Source organism: Nomascus leucogenys, chromosome 20 (assembly GCF_006542625.1).
Source record: "Nomascus leucogenys isolate Asia chromosome 20, Asia_NLE_v1, whole genome shotgun sequence".
In the NCBI taxonomy this organism is placed as follows: domain Eukaryota; kingdom Metazoa; phylum Chordata; class Mammalia; order Primates; family Hylobatidae; genus Nomascus; species Nomascus leucogenys.
The window spans coordinates 77,733,545-77,753,907 of record NC_044400.1 but is presented as its reverse complement, the minus strand read 5'-3'; the positions used below and the strand labels follow the sequence as shown (position 1 = coordinate 77,753,907).

Here is a 20,363-nt window from a genome sequence, read left to right as displayed (position 1 = left end):
TACTTGGGAGGCTGAGGCAGGAGAATGGCATGAACCTGGGAGGCGGTGCTTGCAGTGAGCCGAGATCACACCACTGCACTCCAGCCTGGGCGACAGAGCGAAACTCCGTCTCAAAAAAAAAAAAAAAAAAAAAAAAAAATTAGGTGGGCGTGGTGAGGTGTGTTTGTCGTCCTAGCTACTCGGGAGGCTGAGGTGGGAGGATCGATCGAGCCCAGGAGGGGCAGGCTGCAGTGAGCCATGAATGTGCCACTGCCCTCCAGCCTAGGTGACAGAGTGAGACCCTCCTCAAGAAAAAGAAAAGACTAACCAGGCCTTAGCTAGATGAAGGGGAAGGCAGCAGGCAGAGAGAACATCACGTGGGGAGGCCCTAAGGTGAGAAGGAGCCCTGTTGTTTTGCCACCAGCTCACTTGTCTGAGTTTCTCATCCAATCAGGGGCTCGTGGAGGTGTGTCTTGTTCATCCTTGTCTGTTGTGCCCAACACCCAACTGGGGGCTCATATATCTTGGGGGGACATATATCTTGCTCATCTCTCTGCTGTGTCCAGCACCTGGCTGGGGGCTCGTGGAGGGGACACATGTCTTGCTCATCTCTGTGTCTGCTGTGCCCAGCACAGTCACTCTGTGACCTCCGGCTCATCACAGGTGAGCTTTCTTATCTGAAAAGCGGAGAGAGTGGGAGCAGGTAAGGAAGGGAAGGTAGTCCTGGAAGGTCAAGGTAGGGAGTGCAGATTCTCTTCTAAGTTCAGGAGGAAGCTACAAGGCAAAGACAGGAGTGGATTACCATTCTACAACATCAGGCTGCTGGGAGGGGGGTGGAAACCAGGAGAGCAGATAAGATGCGGGTGCAGTGTTCCAGGTGGGAGGGGAGGGTGGCCTGGTCCAGACTGCCAGTGACAGGAATGAACAGAAGTGGGTGAATTAGAGGCATAACTGTTGGGGTTTGCAGATGAGAAAGGGCAATGGATGATGACACCCATGTTTCTGGTCTAAGAAACTAAAGCATAGTGGCACATTGACAGACGAGGAGGATGTTGGAGGATAGGTGTCAGAGGATAACTCCAAATGGGATGTGAAAGGCTAAATGCATTTCTGCTTGGGTCTACCAGACATCCTTGGGCTACTGATCACTGGACTAGGATCAGGAACAACTAACCTATCTCTTTACTCTGCCTTACCTAAGTTCTGGCCTCTAACCTGGAGATCACCTCATAGCCCAAAATAACTGCTGGAGCACCAACCATCATATCTTCATCCCAGGTGGAATGCAGGAGGAAGAAGAAATGGGTAAAAAGAGCTTTCATCAGCTGTGTCCTCTTTTGATTGAGCTTTCCACAAGTCACCCTCATCAATTTCTCCCATGTCTCATTGATTAGAACACAGTCACATGCCACATCTGGCTGCAAGGGAGACTGGGAAATACAGTCTTCGGCCAGACACATTTCTGGCCAGAATAAAATCAAGGTTTCATTGGAAGGGAAGGAGGGAGAAACAGATAGTGGGGAGGCAACAATCTCTGGTACACTGTCTCTTATTGTTCTCTTAGTTCTCCACTTAACCATCTCCCACACCCCTCTGTGCTGCACACAACAAAATTCAGACTCCTTGATATGACCTTCAAGCCCTTCACTCTCTGACTGCTACCGCCCCAGCCGACATCCCCCAGGCTTCTCTCTCCTTTGTCCTTGTATTTAGCCCCAGACATGATTCCCCCTGGGTGAAAGCCACATAGGGTCACTTCGTGTCTCGTGTGCCAAGGTGTTCACAAGGAATAGTTACTGCGGTGCTTTCTAGAGCTGTGCATGATCCTGGGAATTACTAGTGACATTTAAAAAGCGGTTTTGTTCATTGCTGTGCAGTTGCCACCACCATCCCTGCAAGGGCCTCCTCCTGCAGAATGAGGCAGCTCTGAGACATTGGGGTGGATGGTGCTAAGCCATGATCCCTTGCAGGAGGAGCTGCTGGCTGCATGGTCCCGGGTGAGAGATGGAAGTTAGTACAAGTTGGTGGCAGATAGTTCTATGAAGCAAACGAAAATGAATGTTTTCAGGTGTTTTGTTTTGTTTTGTTTTATTTTGAGACAGCGTCTCACTGTGTCACCCAGGCTGGGTATGGTGTTGCAATCATGGCTCACTGCAGCCTCCACCTACTGGGCTCAAGCAATTCCCCCACCTCAGCCTCCTAAGTAACCGGGACCACAGGTGCCTGCCACCATGTCCAACTAATTTTTTGATTTTTTTTTTGGAGAAATGGGGTCTCACTTTGTTGCTCAGGCTGGTCTTGAACTCCTGGGCTCAAGTGATCCTCCAGCCTCAGCCTCCCAAAGTGCTAGGATTACAGGTGTTAGCCACCACACCTGGCCAAAAAGGAATGTTTTGAAGATTGATATAACTAAAGCAGGCAACAGGAACGGGGAGGTCAGTCCCAGGTAGAGATCTCTGGGAAGCCACCTGGGGCTTTTCTTAGCTGTCATCAGGCCCTCATCCCTATTTCGTGGGTGAGGATGATGCAGTCCAGAAAGGAACAGAGGGAGGGGACTGACGACCAAGTAATCCTGTCTACCAGACACTGTGGGCAGAGACTTCTAGGCCCATGGAGCTCCAGGAGGTCAGGCGATTATTCCATTTTATGAATGGAGAAACTGAGGCTCAGAAAAATTAAACCTGTGTGAGGCCACGAGGCCGACTCCTTTATTTTTTTTTCCAACACTTCATTTCATATTATCTTATTGCCTCTTGCTTTTGTCCATGTGTCCCTTCCTTTCTCTTTCCCCACTCCCCACCATCTCTCTCTCTCTCTCTCTCTTTCTTTTTAGGTATAATTACATGGTGTAAATGCAGTTGCATCAGATGCGTTCACTCTTGCTGCCGCCACTCCAATCAAGACATAGAAATTCCCACGCCCAGAGTGCTCCCTCACACCTCTTCGCAGCCGACCCCTCCAAAAGGCAACTCCTGTTCAGATTCCTAACACCATAGATTTGTTTTCGGCTGTTTCTGGGTTTGTTGTTGTTGCTGTTTGTTTGTTTTGAGACAGAGTCTCACTCTGTTGCCCCCAAAGTGCTGGGATTACAGGTGTGAGCCACTGTGCCCGGCCAGTTTCTGAACATATGTGTGGATTCAGGCTGGCTCTTTCTTTTTTTTTGGGGGGGGGGGCTTTAATTACAATATGGGTGGGAAAAAGAGGCGCATAGAGGTGGCGCGCTAGGCAGGTCTCCTGGCTATGGGACAGCATTTCTGTGCTGTGTGTCCTGTCCTCATCGCACCCTCACTCACCAGCCCTTCCTCCTACCTCTGTGCAGTTCACTGACCCACTTTCTCTCTGCAAAGCCTTCCCTGGCCCACAGGCTGTGCACTTCCTCCCCTGGAACTTTCCTTCATAGCCTTCGGCAAGATCGTGATGAAATCACCGGTCATGTGGTTATGTCTTCAACGCCTGCATCCCCCACCGGAGGCCAGCTCCCAGGGTGCGTTCTGGTGTGTGGCATTCGCTTCATATTCCCAGGCGTCGTTTGCCCCAGCACGCCTGTGTGCTCAGTAAAGATGTGTTAAGCACAGGATTTTGGGAGAAGTGTATATGGATGTATGAACAAGGGTTGTGCTTGTGGGAGAGAGGGAAAGGGGGTGTGGTGAGGGGTGTGAGCCAAGGGACACACAGGAACAAGGAGTGGCCACATGCAGCTGGCCTGGGAGGCGCAGGGGCTGAGACCCAGGTTGGGGAGATGGCGCATGGTGCCAGCCACTCGCTCTGCCTGCTTGCGCCCTTTCTATCCTGTGTAGGCACCTTGGGAGGAAGGGACCTCCATCATCTCCTCTTAGAGTAAACCTAGAGAGGTGTTTCAGTCCGTTCAGGCTATTAACAGAAGACTACAGACTCAGACAACAGAAGTCGATTTCTCAGAATTCTGGATGCTGGAAGTCCAAAATCAAGTCGCTGGCAGTTTTGGTGTCTACTGAGGCCCCGCGTCCTGGTTCGCAGAGGTGCCTTCTTGCTGGATCCTCCTCATCCAGGAGAAGGAGCCAGGGAGCTCTTTGGTGTCTGGTGTTTTTTTTTTTTCTTTTTTTTTTTTTGAGACAGAGTCTTGCTCTGTCACCCAGGCTGGAGTGCAGTGGCACGATTGTGGTTCACTGGAACCTCCGCCTCCTGGGCTCAAGCAATTCTCCTGCCTCAGCCTCCCGAGTAGCTGGGACTACAGGCATCCACCACCACACTGGCTAATTTTTGTATTTTTTAGTAGAGACAGGATTTCACCATTTTGGCCAGGTTGGTCTTGATCTCCTGACCTCGTGATCCGCCCACCTCAGCGTCCCAAAGTGCTGGGATTACAGGTGTGAGCCACCGCGCCCGGCCTGGTGTCTGTTTTATGAGGGCACCAATCCCATTCACAAGGGTCCCCTCTCGTGAGCAAATCACCTCCCAAAGTCCCCACCCCTAACACCATCATCTTGGGAGTTGGGATTCCAACATAAGAATTTTGGGGGACACAGACATTCAGGTCACAGCAAGAGGTGAGGTAGCTTCACCCCGCCCACAAGAGGTGAGCTTCCTCGCAGTCACAAGCCTGCCTGGTCAAGAGGCAGGGACCCAGAACCCACATCTCATGGCGATAAGTACTGAGGATTTCAGGGCCATGCTTTAAAACCACTGTAGCACATCAGAGCAATGAAAAAATAGCTAACATTCATTAAGTGCTTACTCAGAGCCAGGTGCTGTGGATAACTTGATGCAGAAGATACATTTATAGTTAACATTTACATAAATGAACTTAAAAGCGAGACCATGCACATCAGTGTTTCAGGGGCTTTGCCTGTTCCACTAGACAGACTAGTCACACGCCATCATGGTTTGGGAGCCCGCTTCACCCCTGCACCCACCCTCCCCGTGCCTGGCCCAGCCCCTGAAGCTGGCCGGCTGCTGGCCACTTCCACCGGCATCAGGCCTCCGGGCTGCTCCATTCCAGATGGGCCCTGAGGGCTGAGCAGCTCCTCCTGCCCGCCTCCTCACTGGCTGCCAGGCAGAGGCCCCAGCTCAGCTGCCCGAAGCCTGTGAAGGCAGTCAGTGCGTTTCTGCAGCAAGAAATGGGGCCAGTGCGGAAATGTGAGCGTCAGCCCACCCTCAGCGCCCTAAGGTGGGAGACAAGGGGCATATGATGATGGTCCAGGCTGCATGGTGACAGTGGATAACCACTGCCCTGGGGGACAGAGCCGCCTTTGTCCTCCGCCTGCCGGCACTGGTGACACGGTGTTCCTTCAGTGGCAGGAGGCCAGGGCTGCAGGCTAGAGGGAAACAGTTTCCCTGTTCCGTTGGGGGTGGGTGGGTGAAAGAATGGGAGAGCGGGATGTTAAGGGCCACATGGAGGTTACTTTACAAGATCCCTGTCCACAGACAGTTGAGAAACGAGATAGAGCCGTTACCATCTGGGACAAGAAGGGATGTGGATGAAGAAGACACCTAGGGACATTGGGCATCCTTCAGTCCAGCCCTTTCCTTTTTCAGATGGGGAAGCTGAAGTCAGGAGACAAAAAGGTCTTTTCTGAGGTCACACACATGAGCCCAGGCTGACACGGGTTGGTCTGGCCTGCACCCAGGACCCTGCATTGTTTTGAACTGTCTTCCATGTTATAAGCCCACCAGTTTGAAGCCCAAAACAGAAAGTTATAGGGTCAGGGGAGTGTGGCTGTGAACACTGACCCTGGAGTACCCTTTCAGGATTAGCGCTGTGGGTACTTACTTAATTCTAACAACCACTGTGCAATGGACAGATGTGCTCTTGCTCCGTTCTACAGAGCCAGAGAGAGGGTAGCTGGGCTCACTCACATGCAGTGTGAGTGTGGCCGGTGTGCAATGTGAGGTGAGGGTTGGGGCCGGCAGAAGAGGGACTGGAGGGCCTCGGTACGTGAGACAGCACCATGCTTCGAATGCCCAGCCTGGGTGGAGCCATGGAAGGCTTTGAGCAGAGGAGACTCAAGCTCAGGCTTGGGAAAGGCCCCTTGGCGTCTGGGAGGGGTAGGAAGTGGGAGAAAAAAGGCAGGATCCATGAATCTGCTAGGAGGCAGGTGCCATGGCCCAGGAGGGCTGCGATGAGGGTCTCAGCCAGGCCTGTGTCTATGGCAGTAGAGAGAAGGGACTGACCCCTGGATGACCAGAAGGGGGACATGGTAGCATTTGGTGATTGCTTGACCATGGCGCCTTGATTAAGGGATAGCTTCTAGATTTCTAGTGGAAGGTGGTGCCCTCACTGAGAGAGCAGCCCAGGAGGTGCAGCAGGATGGGACCAGCCGGGCTGTGTGTGAGGTGCCTGGAGACATCCCAGGAGAAACCATCTGAGGCTCTGGGCATAGCAGAAAGGTCTGGGCCAGCGGGAGAGGACTAGGAGGCCTCAGCCATCCCCACTCTTTCCCAGCTGAGGACGTTTTCAGGTGAGGTCTGCTTTCCTTGGGCAAGTGGCACAGTGGTCCCTCCAGTTCTAAGAGTGCCCCCAAGGCAGCAGCCTTCATGGGGCAATGTGTCTTCTGGGGGTCTGCACAGACTTTCCAAGTGGCACATGGGCATAGAAAGTTTAAGGAACTTGATTTCCAGCCCTCCCTGTTGAGTGACAGGTCAGCGTTTTCTCCCCAGCTCCACTTCCATACGCTGCTTCTCCTACCATACAGGAGGAAGGCCCCCGGATCAGAACCCAGGCCATGGGGATTGGCAGAGCTCATTTAATCCAGGCACAGAGATGGGACTTCCTGTCTCTTTTATTCCTATTAGGAGCAGACCTGGTGTTGGAAACAGGGATTTGGCCTCCTACTGGAATGTTCTGAATTCAGGTCTACGGTAGAGTAGGGCAGGAATGAGGACTTTTTGTTTTTTTTGTTTTGCTTTGAATGAACACAATTCTTTTGCCTTGTGTTTTCAGAGCAAGAGTCTTGTGGGATTGAGTGAAGAGCTCATTGGCAGAAAGACCAAAGGCTTCTCCACCTGCCCACACATCCATCATTCATCTAGAGCTCAGAAGTGGGGGTGATGGTCACGGAGATGGATATTGCCCCCTTATTTGAACTGAAAGATGAAGACTTGCTATCCTCTTAGGGAAAGCATGTCTGATTGGCTTATTGGACCGACAATGAGGACTGGCTTTGCCAACTGCTTGTTCAGTGGATATTTCCCATAAATCAGATGAATTAAGCCTATAGCTCCAAAATTTTGTCAAAAATATGGCCGGGCACGGTGGCTCACGCCTGTAATCCCAACACTTTGGGATGCCGAGGCAGATGGATCACCTGAAGTCAGGAGTTCAAGACCAGCCTGGCCAACATGGCAAAACCCCGTCTCTACTAAAAAAAAATACAAAAATTAGCCTAGCATGGTGGCACGTGTCTGTAAATCCCAGCTACTCAGAAGGCTGAGGCAAGAGAATTGCTTGAACCTGGGAGGTGGAGGTTGCAGTGAGCCAAGATCATGCTGCTGCACTCCAGCCTGGGTGACAGAGCAAGACTCCATCTCAAAATATATATATATGAATCATGTTACAAGAGCCTTTAACAATAGTTTTGGGGGAAAGTATATTGAAATTAACAACGTTAAATTTTTCCAATTCTTTCTGCAATGTCTGGTTAACCAACGTGCCTTTATTTAAGTGAAAGAGTGACAGGTATAATCACCAGCTCCTGGGTGACTCTTGGAAAACTCTTTTTGGTGCACTATTATGCTGAACCCCTGTTGACTTCATGTTCCAGAGGCTGGAGAATGAGACATGGGGTTTATTGAGGGGACTTACGTACAGGGTGGTCCAGCGGTAGTTGGCCGGGCAGGAGAACCACGGTTGCTTGTAAAAAGGATGCAGTTTATGTAGCCTTTTCCCTTGGCACCCTACCTCCCCCCAGCAACCTCCACCTGGCAACCTTCATCTAACCCAAAACAAAGAGCCTTGATCTCCTGCACAGCCTGAGTTCCATGGGATGAGCTGGGGGCTCAGATGTTCCTCAGATAAGGAACGAATCTCCGGGCTGGCCACTCCCAGATTCCTTAGCTTGGAACTCCGAACACACATTCTTCTCAGATCCTGGGGTCATTCTCAGGGTGTGCTTATGTCACGCTCCTGCCGTCAGGTGTGTCTGCCATGTATGCGCTTCCCCAGAAACTGAGAAAGTGAAGGACTCTAGAGACTGAGTAACAAATCCCTGCATAAATCAGGCGTTTCCAACACGTTGAAGAAAATCCTAAACAAGTTGTCCACTGACTGATCAAAAAAACAATCCAGATCAAACCTGTCCAGCCCACGACTTGCAGGCCATATGCAGCCCAGGATGGCTTCGAATGCAGCCCAACACAAATTTGTAAACTTTCTTAAATTTCTTGAAATATTATGAGTTTTTTGTGATTTTTTTTTAAGCTCACCAGCTATCGTTGATATTAGTGTATTTTATGAGTGGCCCAAGATAATTCTTTTTCTTCCAGTGTGGCCCAGGGAAGTCAAAAGATGGGACTCCCTGATTTAGGTGGTGGAGCATCATTATGTGACTTTTTTGGCCATATATCTTTTAAGACATTCAGAGAATTAAGTTTTTTTTTCTTTTTCTTTTTTGTTTTTTTGATATGAAGTCTTACTCTGTCACCCAGGCTGGGAGTGCAGTGGCGTGATCTCAGCTCACTGCAACCTTCTCCTCCCGGGTTCAAGTGATTCTTGTGCCTCAGCCACCCGAGTAGCTGGAATTACAGGCATGCACCATGATTCCTGGCGAAGTTTTGTATTTTTAGTAGAGACGGGGGTTTCGCCATATTGCCCAGGCTGGTCTTGAACTCTTGACCTGAAGTGATCCACCCACCTTGTGCTGGGATTACAGGCGTGCTGGGGTTACAGGCGTGAGTGCTGGGATTACAGGCATGCTGGGATTATAGGCGTGAGTGCTGGGATTACAGGCATGCTGGGATTATAGGCGTGAGTGCTGGGATTACAGGTGTGCTGGTGCTGGGATTATAGGCGTGAGTGCTGGGATTACAGGTGTGCTGGGATTACAGGCGTGCTGGAATTACAGGTGTGAGCCACTGTGCCTGGCCTTAAGTGACATTTCTATAACAAATGTTCTTCCCTTTCCATCCACTTCTTTATATGAATAAATTTTCTACATGTTTTATATCTGTAAATACAAAAAAGAATAAAACCTACCCTAAACCATGTCTCATTCTAGCTATAAGACATATTAATGAGCAGATGTCATGAACTACTTCAGAAAACAAGGCCTATTTGTGTAATTAACACATTTCCAATAACAATTTACTTTTATATTCATAATTACTTATCAAATACATAACATAATATATATATATATTTTTTTTTAGATGGAGTTTCGCTCTTGTTGCCCAGGCTGAAGTGCAATGGTGTGATCTTGGCTCACTGCAACCTCTGCCTCCTAGGTTCAAGCAATTCTCCTGCCTCAGCCTCCTGAGTAGCTGGGATTACAGGCATGCACCACCATGCCCGGCTAATTTTGTATTTTTAGTAGAGATGGGGTTTTGCCATGTTGGTCAGGCTGGTCTTGAACTACTGACCTTAGGTGATCGGCCCGCCTCAGCCTCCCAAAGTTCTGGGATTGCAGGCATGAGCCACCTCGCCTGGCCCGACATAGTATATTTTTGGTGAGTGCTTTGGTAATGAGAACTCAATCCATAAGTATGTTTTTAAAGCTCATAGAACCTTGAAGTTATAGGAAATTAATTTCAACTTATGTAAGTTTCTTTGTTAGAGAAAGTAACAATTGGATAGTAATGAAGTACTTTTTTTTTTTGAAACAGTCTCACTGTGTCCCCCAGGCCGGAGTGCAGTGGCACAGTCACCACTCACTGCAGCCTCCACCTCCCAGACTTAATTAATCCTCCCACCTCAGCCTCCCGAGTAGCTGGGACCGCAGGCACGCACCACCATACCTGGCTAATTTTTGTATTTTTTGTAGAGACAGGGTTTTGCCATGCTGTCCAGGCAAACAAAATACTTTTAAACATAAAAATATACCCTATTCGGGCCGGGCGTGCTGGCTCAGCCTGTAATCCCAGCACTTTGGGAGGCCGAGGCAGGCGGATCACAAGGTCAGGAGATGGAGACCATCCTGACTAACACGGTGAAACCCTGTCTCTACTAAAAATACAAAAAAATTAGCCAGGCATGGTGGTGAGAGCCTGTAGTCCCAGCTACTCGGGAGGCTGAGGCAGGAGAATGGTGTGAACCAGGGAGGTGGAGCTTGCAGTGAGCTGAGTTTGCGCCGCTGCACTCCAGCCTAGGCGACAGAAGGAGACTCTGTTAAAAAAAAAAAAAAAAAAAAAGTATATATACATATATGTATATACCCTAAGTTCTGGGGGAAGAGTGGAATGGAAATATACACAGAGAAAAAAGCACAAAGGAAAAAAAAACAAAACAAACCCATCGATTGTTAAAAAGCTTGTTCTAGAATTTTTAAGTGGAAGAAAGTTGGTATCAAATAGCTACAGAATTTAGATTCCGCTGATTATATTTAAAAGAGTAACGTGACTTTTTTTTTTTTTTTTTTTGAGACAGAGTCTCACCTATAGCCCAAGCTGGTGTGTAGTGGTGCGATCTCGGCTCATTGCAACCTCTGCCTCCCGGGCTCAAGCGATTCTCCTTCCTCAGATTCTTGAGTAGCTGGGACTACAGGCTTGCGTCACCATGCCTGGCTAATTTTTTCTTTTTTTTTTTTTTGGAAACAGAGTTTCACTCCTGTTGCCCAGGCTGGAGTGCAATGGGCTCTCGGCTCACCACAACCTCTGCCTCCCAGGTTCGAGCGATTCTCCTGCTTCAGCCTCCCAAGTAGCCAGGATTACAGGCATGCTCCACCACGCCCAGCTAATTTTTTGTATTTTAGTAGAAACAATGGGGTTTCACCACGTTGCCAAGGTGGTCTCGAACTCCTGAGCTCAGGTGATCCACCCGCCTCAGCCTCCCAAAGTGCTGGGATTACAGGCGTGAGCCACCACACTTGGCCACAATTTTGTTTTAAAATGTCAACATTTACAATACATTAGAGCTGGGCATGGTTGCTCATGCTTGTAATCCCAGCACTTTGGGAAACTGAGGAGGGAGGATTGCTGGAGGCCAGGAGTTCAAGACCAGCCTGGGCAACAAAGCGAGCCCCCATCTCTAGAAAAATACATATATTTTTAATTAGCCGTGTGCAGTGGTGTGCACCTGTAGTCCCAGCTACTCAGGAGGCTAAAGTGGGAGAATTTGCTTGAGCCTAGGAGTTTGAGGTTGTAACGAGCTATTACGGTAGCACTGCACTCCAGCCTGGGTGACACAGCAAGTCCCTGTCTTAAAAAAAAAAAATTAGAAATTGCATTATTTGCAGCTGTGTAAATACAAGGAAAAAATGTGGAGAGTCGACGTATAAATATACAAGGGAGCACATAATGGGACTCCTCCCAATTTTTTATTATTTTTCATTTTTAAAAAATTTTTTAGACATGTTCTTGCTGGAGTGAGGCTGGAGTGGAGTGAGGCTGGAGTGCAGTGGCGTGATTGTCGCTCACTGCAGCCGTGAACTCCTCAACTCCACCAATCCTCACACCTCAGCCTCCTGAGTAGCTGGGACTGCAGGCGTGTGCCAGCATGCCTGGCTAATTTTTAAATTTTTATAGAGAGAAGATCTCGCTATGTTGCCCTGGCTGATCCCGAACTCCTGGCTTCAAGCAATCCACCATGCCTAGCCACTGAAAATGTTTAATGCTGATATGAGTCCAGAAAGTTTGAAGATCATGATTCCAAGGATACCTCTTCAAAAGCAAACCAGAGCAGGAGGAGGTAGTTTTCCCAGTCTCTGTAATTTAGGAGTGTAATTTGCACTTGTTTGTTTTAAGGCACGTGGAAATGATGTCTGCTGTTGGTTGAGGGTCTGCCAAGAAGACATCTCCTAAGTCCAGTTTAGAGGTCAAGGTCAGCCCTCTCTGGGCAGGCCAGGCTCTCTGGCAGCACTGACCATGTGCAGGCAGCAGGCCAAAGGGCCAGAGCCAGGTCAGGTGCTGCACCCAGGGTGGGTGGAGCTCACAGAGGACCCAGCTCTTCTAAGGCACCAACAGCCACTAGTGGTAGTTATTATTGTGTGCTTACCTTGTTCCAGGCCTTAAGTGCCTTCTGTATACTGCACTATGTTATTTAATCTTCCAATGGTTAGAAACCCAGGCAGCCTGACTCAAAGGAGGTGAGGCTGGGTGCCATTTTCCTCTTCCATTAATTGAAAGGGTCATAATAACAAACATTTTTTATCTCAGAGTTTAATGTTATTTTAAACTATTAATTCAGACTTATGGATTAGGAATGATTAGAAACCCAGGCAGCCTGACTCAAAGCCGTGTCGTGTGGGATACTGGCGTCAACACAGACGTTCTAGACTCTGAAGGGTCAATGCGAGACCTTGCTCTTCAAGGCATTACATCTCTCTGATCCTCGGTTTTCCCATCTGCAAAATGGGTTCATAAGAGCTGCCTTACCAGACCTTTGGGTTCTAAAGCCTTCCAGGCAGTGGCAGCTGCTCTCCACCTGAGAGGGACTTTGCCATCGTCGGAAAAGTTTGTACCTGATTTAGGAGGCTGAAATCTTAATTTTAAAGTGTCAGGTAAGGAAATAGGGAGAACAAACCACTCTTTTTTGGTGGCCTTTCTCGTTGGCTCTGTTTGGACCACCCTCTGGCATTTTCCACATCTTGGGCATCCCCAGCTCCCACTTGGAGCCTGAACAACTTTTTCTCCCAAACTCCAAATGCCATAGCACCTGCAGGAGGCCTGAGGCCGTCCGGACAATTCTCAGGCTGCCCCATTAGACATTTCTGGTGAGTGGATGGGAGTTGGCCTAGAGAAGTCAGGGGGGTATGGTTGAGTTGGAGGCCAGAGACCAGGGTCTCACCCTGCAAAACCACTTACTTTGTGATCCCAGTCAGCTGGCTCAGCCTCTAGGAGCCTCATTCCTTCACTCATTCGTGCTCGCCAGTGCCACTCATCAGGGCTGGGTGCTAGGGACTCAGGGACGAGTCAGACAGACCCATCCCTCCCAGCCTGCTAGATTCATAGGAGAGGCAGACAAGGAAACAGAGTGATGGGCAGGGTGATCCCTTCTGCCTGGGAGAAGCCGGGTGCCTGGGCTATCAGGAGGACTTCTTGGAGGAGGTGAGGCTGGGTGCCATTTTCCTCTTCCATTAATTGAAAGGGTCGTAATAACGAACGTTTTTTATTTCAGAGTTTAATGTTATTTTAAACTATTATTATAAAAGTAACACATGCTCATGGTGAAAACTTTCAAGAGAACAGAAAGGTATTGAGTGAAAAATCTCATTCCCTGCCCATCCCCAGAAGGAACTAATTGCTGTTCACAGTTTCTCATGAAGTCTTCTAAAATGTTCTGTGTGTATGGAAACATATGTGGAACAAACATCAAAAGCCCAAATAAATAATAATAGCTCCCACTTGAGTGTTTGCGAGGGGCCCCCTCACCCATTGCGCTTGCTTTTCCATGTAATGATAGAACTTGGACATATTTCTAGGTCCACAATCAACTTTCCAAGGTACCGTAAGAGAAACCCAGAACATCTTAGGGGCAAGTGAACCAACAGTTCCTTTCCTGGTGCCTTCGTCTGAATAGGCCTAGCTCTGAGCCGGCCCCGCAGGTCCATCCTCCCATCGAAATCTCCCTGTGGTTGGGCCATTGTCGCATCTGTTTTCAGATGGGGAAACTGGGGCTCAGAAAGCACAGCAGGGTTCTGAGGCTGCACGGCGACCAAAGGCAGGTCCGTGCCGTGGCGGACCCCACGGGGCTCTGGAGCCAGAAAGAGGCCACGCTGTCCTCGGAGTCCTGGTTTCCGGAAGCGAGCAGGATTAAATATAACCCAGGCAGGCAGGAGGCGGGTGTTGAAAGCACAGGCTTAACCAAAAAGTGCAGGCCAAAGGGCAGCCCCGCCCTCCACCCCGCAGGGCTCTGGGGACAACTGCACTGACCAGTCTCGTGGGATTCTGGCTGGGCAGCTGGCATTCCCACCCACCCAGGTCCCCCAGCAGGGCGAGGCCCAGTACCCCAGTGTGTCATCCGTGTACAGGTTGCCACCTCTGACCTGGCAACTCCACTCTGGAAATCGGGGTCATGGTGATGGGCAGAAATGCTACAAACAAAGGGCTGTGCCGTGTGGTCTCCGGTCTGCCCAGCGGGAGAACCATCACTGGCTGTGGGGCCCGAGCTTGGGCAAGTCCCTCACCCTTTCTTCCTTTTTCATTTTTTAAATTTTAATCGAGGTTAAACTCAAGATTAGCCATTTTAAAGTGAGCAATTAAGTGGCGTTTAGTACATTCACAATGCTGTGCGACCACCATCTCTATCTAATTCCAAAGGAGACCCCGTTACCTATTAAGCAGTCTGTCCCCACACCCTCCTTCCCCCATTCCCTGGCAACCACTAATCTATTTCTGTTTCCGTGGACTTCCTTATTCTGGACATTTCATAGAAAAGGAAGCATACAACATGTGGTCTTTTCTGATTGGCTTTTTTCACTTAGCATAATGTTTTCAAGGCTCCTCCGTTTTGTAGCATATGTCAGTATTCCATTCCTTTTTAAGTTTTTTGAGACAGGATCCTGCTCTGTTGCCAGGCTGGAGTGCACTGGTGAAATCTTGGCTCATTGTAACCTCTGCCTTCCAGGCTCAAACCATCCTCCTGCCTCAGCTGAGGCTACAGGGACATGCCACCATGCCTGGCTAATTTTTGTATTTTTTGTAGAGGCGGGGTTTCTCCATGTTGCCCAGGCTGGTCTCGAACTCCTGGCCTCATCCTGCCTAGGCCTCCTCCTGCCTCAGCCTCCCAAAGTGCTGGGATTACAGGCGTGAGCCACCATGCCTGGTCTTTCATTCCTTTTTATGTATATTGGATGTATCATGATGGATTTATTCATTTGTTGATGGACATTCAGGCTCCTTTTGCCTTTGGGCTATTATGAATAGTGCTTCTATGACACTCAACCTCTCTCAGCCTCGGTTCTCACATCTGTAAAATGGGGATAATCAAAGTACCTACCTCACAGAGCTTGGGGGGAGGATTAAATGAGACAGATGCAAAGCCCTTACCTGGCGCATGGTGAGTTTTGCGTTCCCCTTTGTGGTTTCCGTCGGGTGTTTACAGTACAGCCTAATATGATTCCAGCACTTCCTGTGTCCTGCTTAGAGAACTTTGCCTGTCGTAACTCACTGATGGCAATGCTTTTGGTATATTCCTTAATTCCTCCAGCAACATTATGAGGTAGGCCCTGCTCTCATCAATTTCGCTTACAGAAAACCAAGGCTCAGAGAGGTCAGCTAAGGCTCTGCCTGCGGAGGCAGGGTTGGTTCCCAGGCCAACCTGATCCTGGGCCTGTGCACTAAACACCTCTGCTGGTCTGCACTCCTCAGGGAGTTTACACAGCAGTGTTTACCTGTTTACAGTTTTTACACGGCCATGTCTCTGGGCTGGGAACTTTCTTTTTCACCCTGGCCTCACTGTTCCACATTTCTTTTTTTTTTTTTTTTTTTTTTTTTTTTTTTGAGACGGAGTCTCGCTCTGTCTCCCAGGCTGGAGTGCAGTGGCGCAATCTCAGCTCACCGCAAGCTCCTCCGCCTCCCGGGTTCACGCCATTCTCCTGCCTCAGCCTCTCCGAGTAGCTGGGACTACAGGCGCCCGCCACCACGCCCGGCTAATTTTTTGTATTTTTAGTAGAGACGGGGTTTCACCGTGGTTTCAATCTCCTGACCTCATGATCCGCCCGCCTCGGCCTCCCAAAGTGCTGGGATTACAAGCGTGAGCCACCGCGCCTGGCCTCCACATTTCTATAATTGTTTGATTTGTTTTCACAGTTAGCACATATTAATTTTGTAATCAGAAAGAAACCGTAAACATAATTCTAGGTGATGGCACATTATATGTTAAACAAAAAGAACCCAACACAAAATTCTATGCATAGCTTGGTCCCAACCAGGTTGAAAGTGGCACAGAAAAACAGCCAGAGGACTGTTCGCCAACATATTACTAGCGTTTGTCTCAGGGGGGCTGGATGGGGTGATTTTGTGCTTTTTTTTCATATAATTTTGGTATCTTCCTAGCTTTTCCAATCTTATTTTTATTATGAACAAATGTCGCTTTTGAATTCAGAAAGAAAGGGATTGTCAGGAAAAAAAAAGATGTTCCCAGCCCACACCCGTGGGTGTTTGTGCTTTGGGCCCAGCTGGGCAGGTGAACCTGAACTGCTCACAGGTCAGGAAACTCATGGCGGAAGCTGTCAGACAGGATGTTCCTGTACTCAAGACGTGCCCAGGGATTGCTGGCCTGATGCTACCGTTTGTCACCCATCCCCACCCCAGGACACAGAGAGGACATTCCAACCTCGGGACCTCCAGCACAGCCTCTAGAGCAAGGACATCTCGGCCCCAGGCCCCACCCAAACGCTGTCCCAGCACTGTCCCGCCCAGCCCGGCCCCCTGGCCCTTGCTCCTGCACTGCCTTGCCCTGAAATCTCCTTCACCTCCGGGTGTGCAGTTCCCAAATCTTCGCCATCAGGCCCCATTTTGCAGGGTCCAGTGGAGCATTAAGGAGAGCCAGCCACAAGTAGTCAAAGGCGTTTGTCCACACCCTGTCTTAGGTGGTCCTCACTACCCCAGCCCCACCGTGAGGCAGGTCTCGCCTGTCCTCACCACAGCTGTGGTGCCGGATTCCAGAACAGGAGCTGGCACACAGAAGGTGCTTAACAAATTCTGAATGGATGGTTATTGCTACTGTTCCTACTCTAGAATGGAGATATCTGAGGCCCAGAGAGGCGAAGCAACCCGTCTAAGGCCACACAGCCAGGAAGAGGTTGGGTCATGGCGATCCGTCAGGGTCACGCCAGCAGTCTCAACCCCAGTCCAGCCCCCTGCTCTTTGGGGTCCAGTTTCCACCTGGAGTGGCTCCCTGGGGAAGAGCTGGGCAGCAGCACTTGGACTGTGGCTCCAAAGGGTCAGTGCTCCCATCTCAGTTCTGCCACCGACCAGCAGTGTGACCTTGGGCGAGTTCCCTAGCCCCTCTGTGCCCATGTCCCCGCTGCTGGCAGCCTGCCTGTGAGGAGTAAGTGAACCACTCCTGGTCCAGAGTGCACATGGTATGTGCTGGTTAAATAAAATTGAGTTTCTGAGGGGGTCGGCTGAGCCGCTGGGTAGAGGGGGGCGCCCTGGTTCATCATGGCAGAGGCTGCTGGGTTCTGGGCTGGCTCGCAGCCTCCTGGCTTCCTCGCAGCCTCCTGGCTTCCTCTCTGGCTTGGGTGTGGCCATCAAGCCCCCTACCCTGACTCGACTTCTCCGGAGCTCCCTTTCTCTCTGCCTGGCACGTGCTCAAGTCTGGGGCCCCCATCCCCACACCTGCCCTGTCTTCAAGTGACCTCCCTCACCTAAGAAAAGGAGACATGGACCCCCCCACCCTGCCCACCCCCACCCCGCATGGGGCTGGGGACCTCTGCCGTAGTCAGGATGTCCAGAAAGGCAGAGAGACAGCTACATCCACGACGATGCAGTGAGCGCAGCAGAGGGTCTGGCTGCGTGTGGGCGAGTCCAGGAGCTGCCTGGAGCAGTGCCTCTTTGGCAGGTGGTGACAGACGGGTGGGAGTCTGACAAAATGAGAAGGGAAAGGAGAAAGGCTCCCAGCCATGGAAGGAGGGGCACACACAGGCAGGGAGACAGGGAGGGCAGAGGACGCTGCCTCTGGCCGCACGGCCACCTCGGCTTTGGCAGGACACCCAGGGCAGGGTGCAGAACTTCTGAACAGCAGCTGCCAGGAAGACAGGTTGCAGTGGGAGGGACCCTGGCAGGATGACACATGCTCAGAGGGCAGCCCGAGCAGTGGGGCCGAGTGGGCTGACTGGGCTGAACTCTGGCCTTCCTGGAGCTCTTACTCCCGCCCTGACGTCCAGACCACACAGCAAGTTTGTCATGCAGTCACAGCCCCACCAGGCAGCCTGGCTGAGCAGGCACCCCAGCGTGGGTGAAAGCCCCGTCTGTGCCCAGCTGTCCTGACACAGCCCCACCCAGGAACTAGGCCCAGCTTTGCATGGGCTGGATCTGCCCTGTAGTGTGAGGAGGTGCCTGGCTGAGGTGTGCCTCATTTTCCCCATCTGTCAAAGCAGATGAGAATTCCTACCTCCCAGAGCTCTCAAGAGCAGCCAATGAGATAATATTAGAGAATTAGAGAAAGTGCATTTTAACGCCGAGGTTCATCTGCAAAGGGTTGCTGCTGCTGTTACTATTGTTATTGCTATGTTATTATTAAGACTGACACATGGGGCCGGGCGTGGTGGCTCACGCCTGTAATCCCACCACTTTGGGAGGCCCGGGCGGAAGGATCATGAGGTCAGGAGATCGAGACCATCCTGGCTAACATGGTGAAACCCCGTCTCTACTAAAAATACAAAAAATTAGCCCGGCATGATGGCGGGCACCGGTAGTCCCAGCTACTCGGGAGGCTGAGGCAGGAGAATGGTGTGAACCTGGGAAGTGGAGCTTGCAGTGAGCCGAGATCACTCCACTGCACTCCAGCCTGGGTGACAGAGTGAGACTCCGTCTCAAAAAAAAAAAAAAAAAAAAAAAAGACTGACACATGGGGGGCTGCTGGATTCAGTGGGAGAAACCAGAGACATCAGAACTTGAATTCCAGTCCTCTTTCTGAGTAGCTGTGGATCTGAGAAATCACTTCTCCAACTCAATTTCCCGATCTATAAATATTTCAGAGGGGTGAGTGCTTGGGCTCTGTGTTGGCCAAGGTCAGCCTGGGAAAGTGGGACCGGCAGCGGGGTCTTCTCCCAAGCCAGGGGCAGCATCCTTTTGGACCAAGGCCAAGTCACCGCTCTGGCCTCCTGACGCCACCCCTGCCCTGGGCTGACCCCTCTCCTGCTCCCCGGACCCAGCCAGCCTAAATGCACACTCTTATGACCCTTCTCCTGTGCATGAACTCATACTGCTTATGAGGCTTTTCACCCAAATGGTGCTGTCACCCCCTTTGACAAACAACGCTGTTCAGCTGCAGCTGTAGGTAGCTCCTACGCTGCGCCCACAGGAGCCGCAGGCCAGTGGAGACAGATGGACAGCCGCACCACAACATGGAGCTCAGGGTAGGGAGGGGCCTCAGCTGGACCTTGGAGGGGCCCTATGGCCTCAGCACCTGCCCCTTGTGCTGCTTCTCAGGTCCAGATTCATTGCTGGCTCCCCAGCTCCTAACAGGTGCCTTGGGGCCCTAGGTGTCCAGTGAGTGCATGGAATGAGTGAAAGAGTGCAGGAATGAAGGGAAGTGGAGAATATTTAATTATACTTATAGCAGGCCCCAGAATTCTTTGCAGGGAGAGAACTCGACCTTGGGAAATCACCTAGTCCAGCCTCTTAGGTGGTGATGGAGGCGTCAGGAAGCGTTTTCTGTCTGAGTGGCGGACAGTCCCCCTCGCCTCCTGTGTTTCTTGGCTCAGGTCCCCTTCCTAGGCCTTTTTCTCTGCCAGGAACTGGGTGGGGCTCTCCCCAGTCTGGATAGCCCAGGGGCAGGGCGGTCGCCATGCAAACCCTTGCTGTGCTGTGTGGCCTCAGACCATCCACTGACCCTCCCTTGGCCTCAGTTTTTCCATCTGTGAGAGGACAGTCTGCCCAGATCTGTGCCCAGGAGGCACGGTGGTGGCAGGACTTAGCAGATAGCAAGGCTGCTGCACACTCAGGGCTGTTACCCTGGCTCTGGCTCTCTGAAGGCCCCACCCACTGCCTTTTTTAGTCACACTTCTGAACACCCTGGTGCCAGCCATGCTGGCTACTGGCAACCTCTTTAATTATCACGTCTGTCCCCACACCTTGGTGCAGCTCCATCTGTCTGAATGGACTCATTAAGGCCCCATAAAACGCAGTCACCGTGAGCCATATCAGAGATGAGGACAGAGGACTTCCCGGAGGCCCTCCCGACCCACACTGGTGCCTGGGAGGGAAGGTTGTTGGCTCCCAGGCCAGCTGGGCTGTGCTTGCCAGGAAGGCGTGGCAGGGCCTAGGGCCTCTAAGGAGGATCGTTAGCGGGGGGTGAATGGGAGACAGAGAAGCAGAGGGAGATGGAGGGGGAAAGATGGAAACAGAAAGGGCCACAGACCCACGGACAGAGACAAAGCAAGAGACTGGGAGTGTGGGGAGGAGAGAGGCGGGAGGGAAGAAGGGTGCGGAGGGGCAGTGTCTGGACACAGCAGTTCTACCTGGACGCTGAGAGCCCTTGGGCCTGGGCAGCCCTGCCAAAACACACGGAAGCCTGGGCGGGCAGCCAGCTTGGGAAGGTCCCCCACGGTCCTGTGGTCCCCTCCTCCGTGCTCCCGGCAGTAGCCACC

General features: G+C 51.0%; 1 long non-coding RNA gene across 1 annotated transcript; it reads right to left on the bottom strand.

Moving 5' to 3' along the window:
* Window positions 1-1,512: 1,512 nt before the first annotated feature.
* Window positions 1,513-3,615, bottom strand: LOC115831926. Its single transcript, XR_004027422.1, has 2 exons — window positions 3,407-3,615; window positions 1,513-2,016 (listed from the first exon to the last, which is right to left on the bottom strand). It is a non-coding gene; the product is annotated as an uncharacterized LOC115831926 (long non-coding RNA).
* Window positions 3,616-20,363: the final 16,748 nt, after the last annotated feature.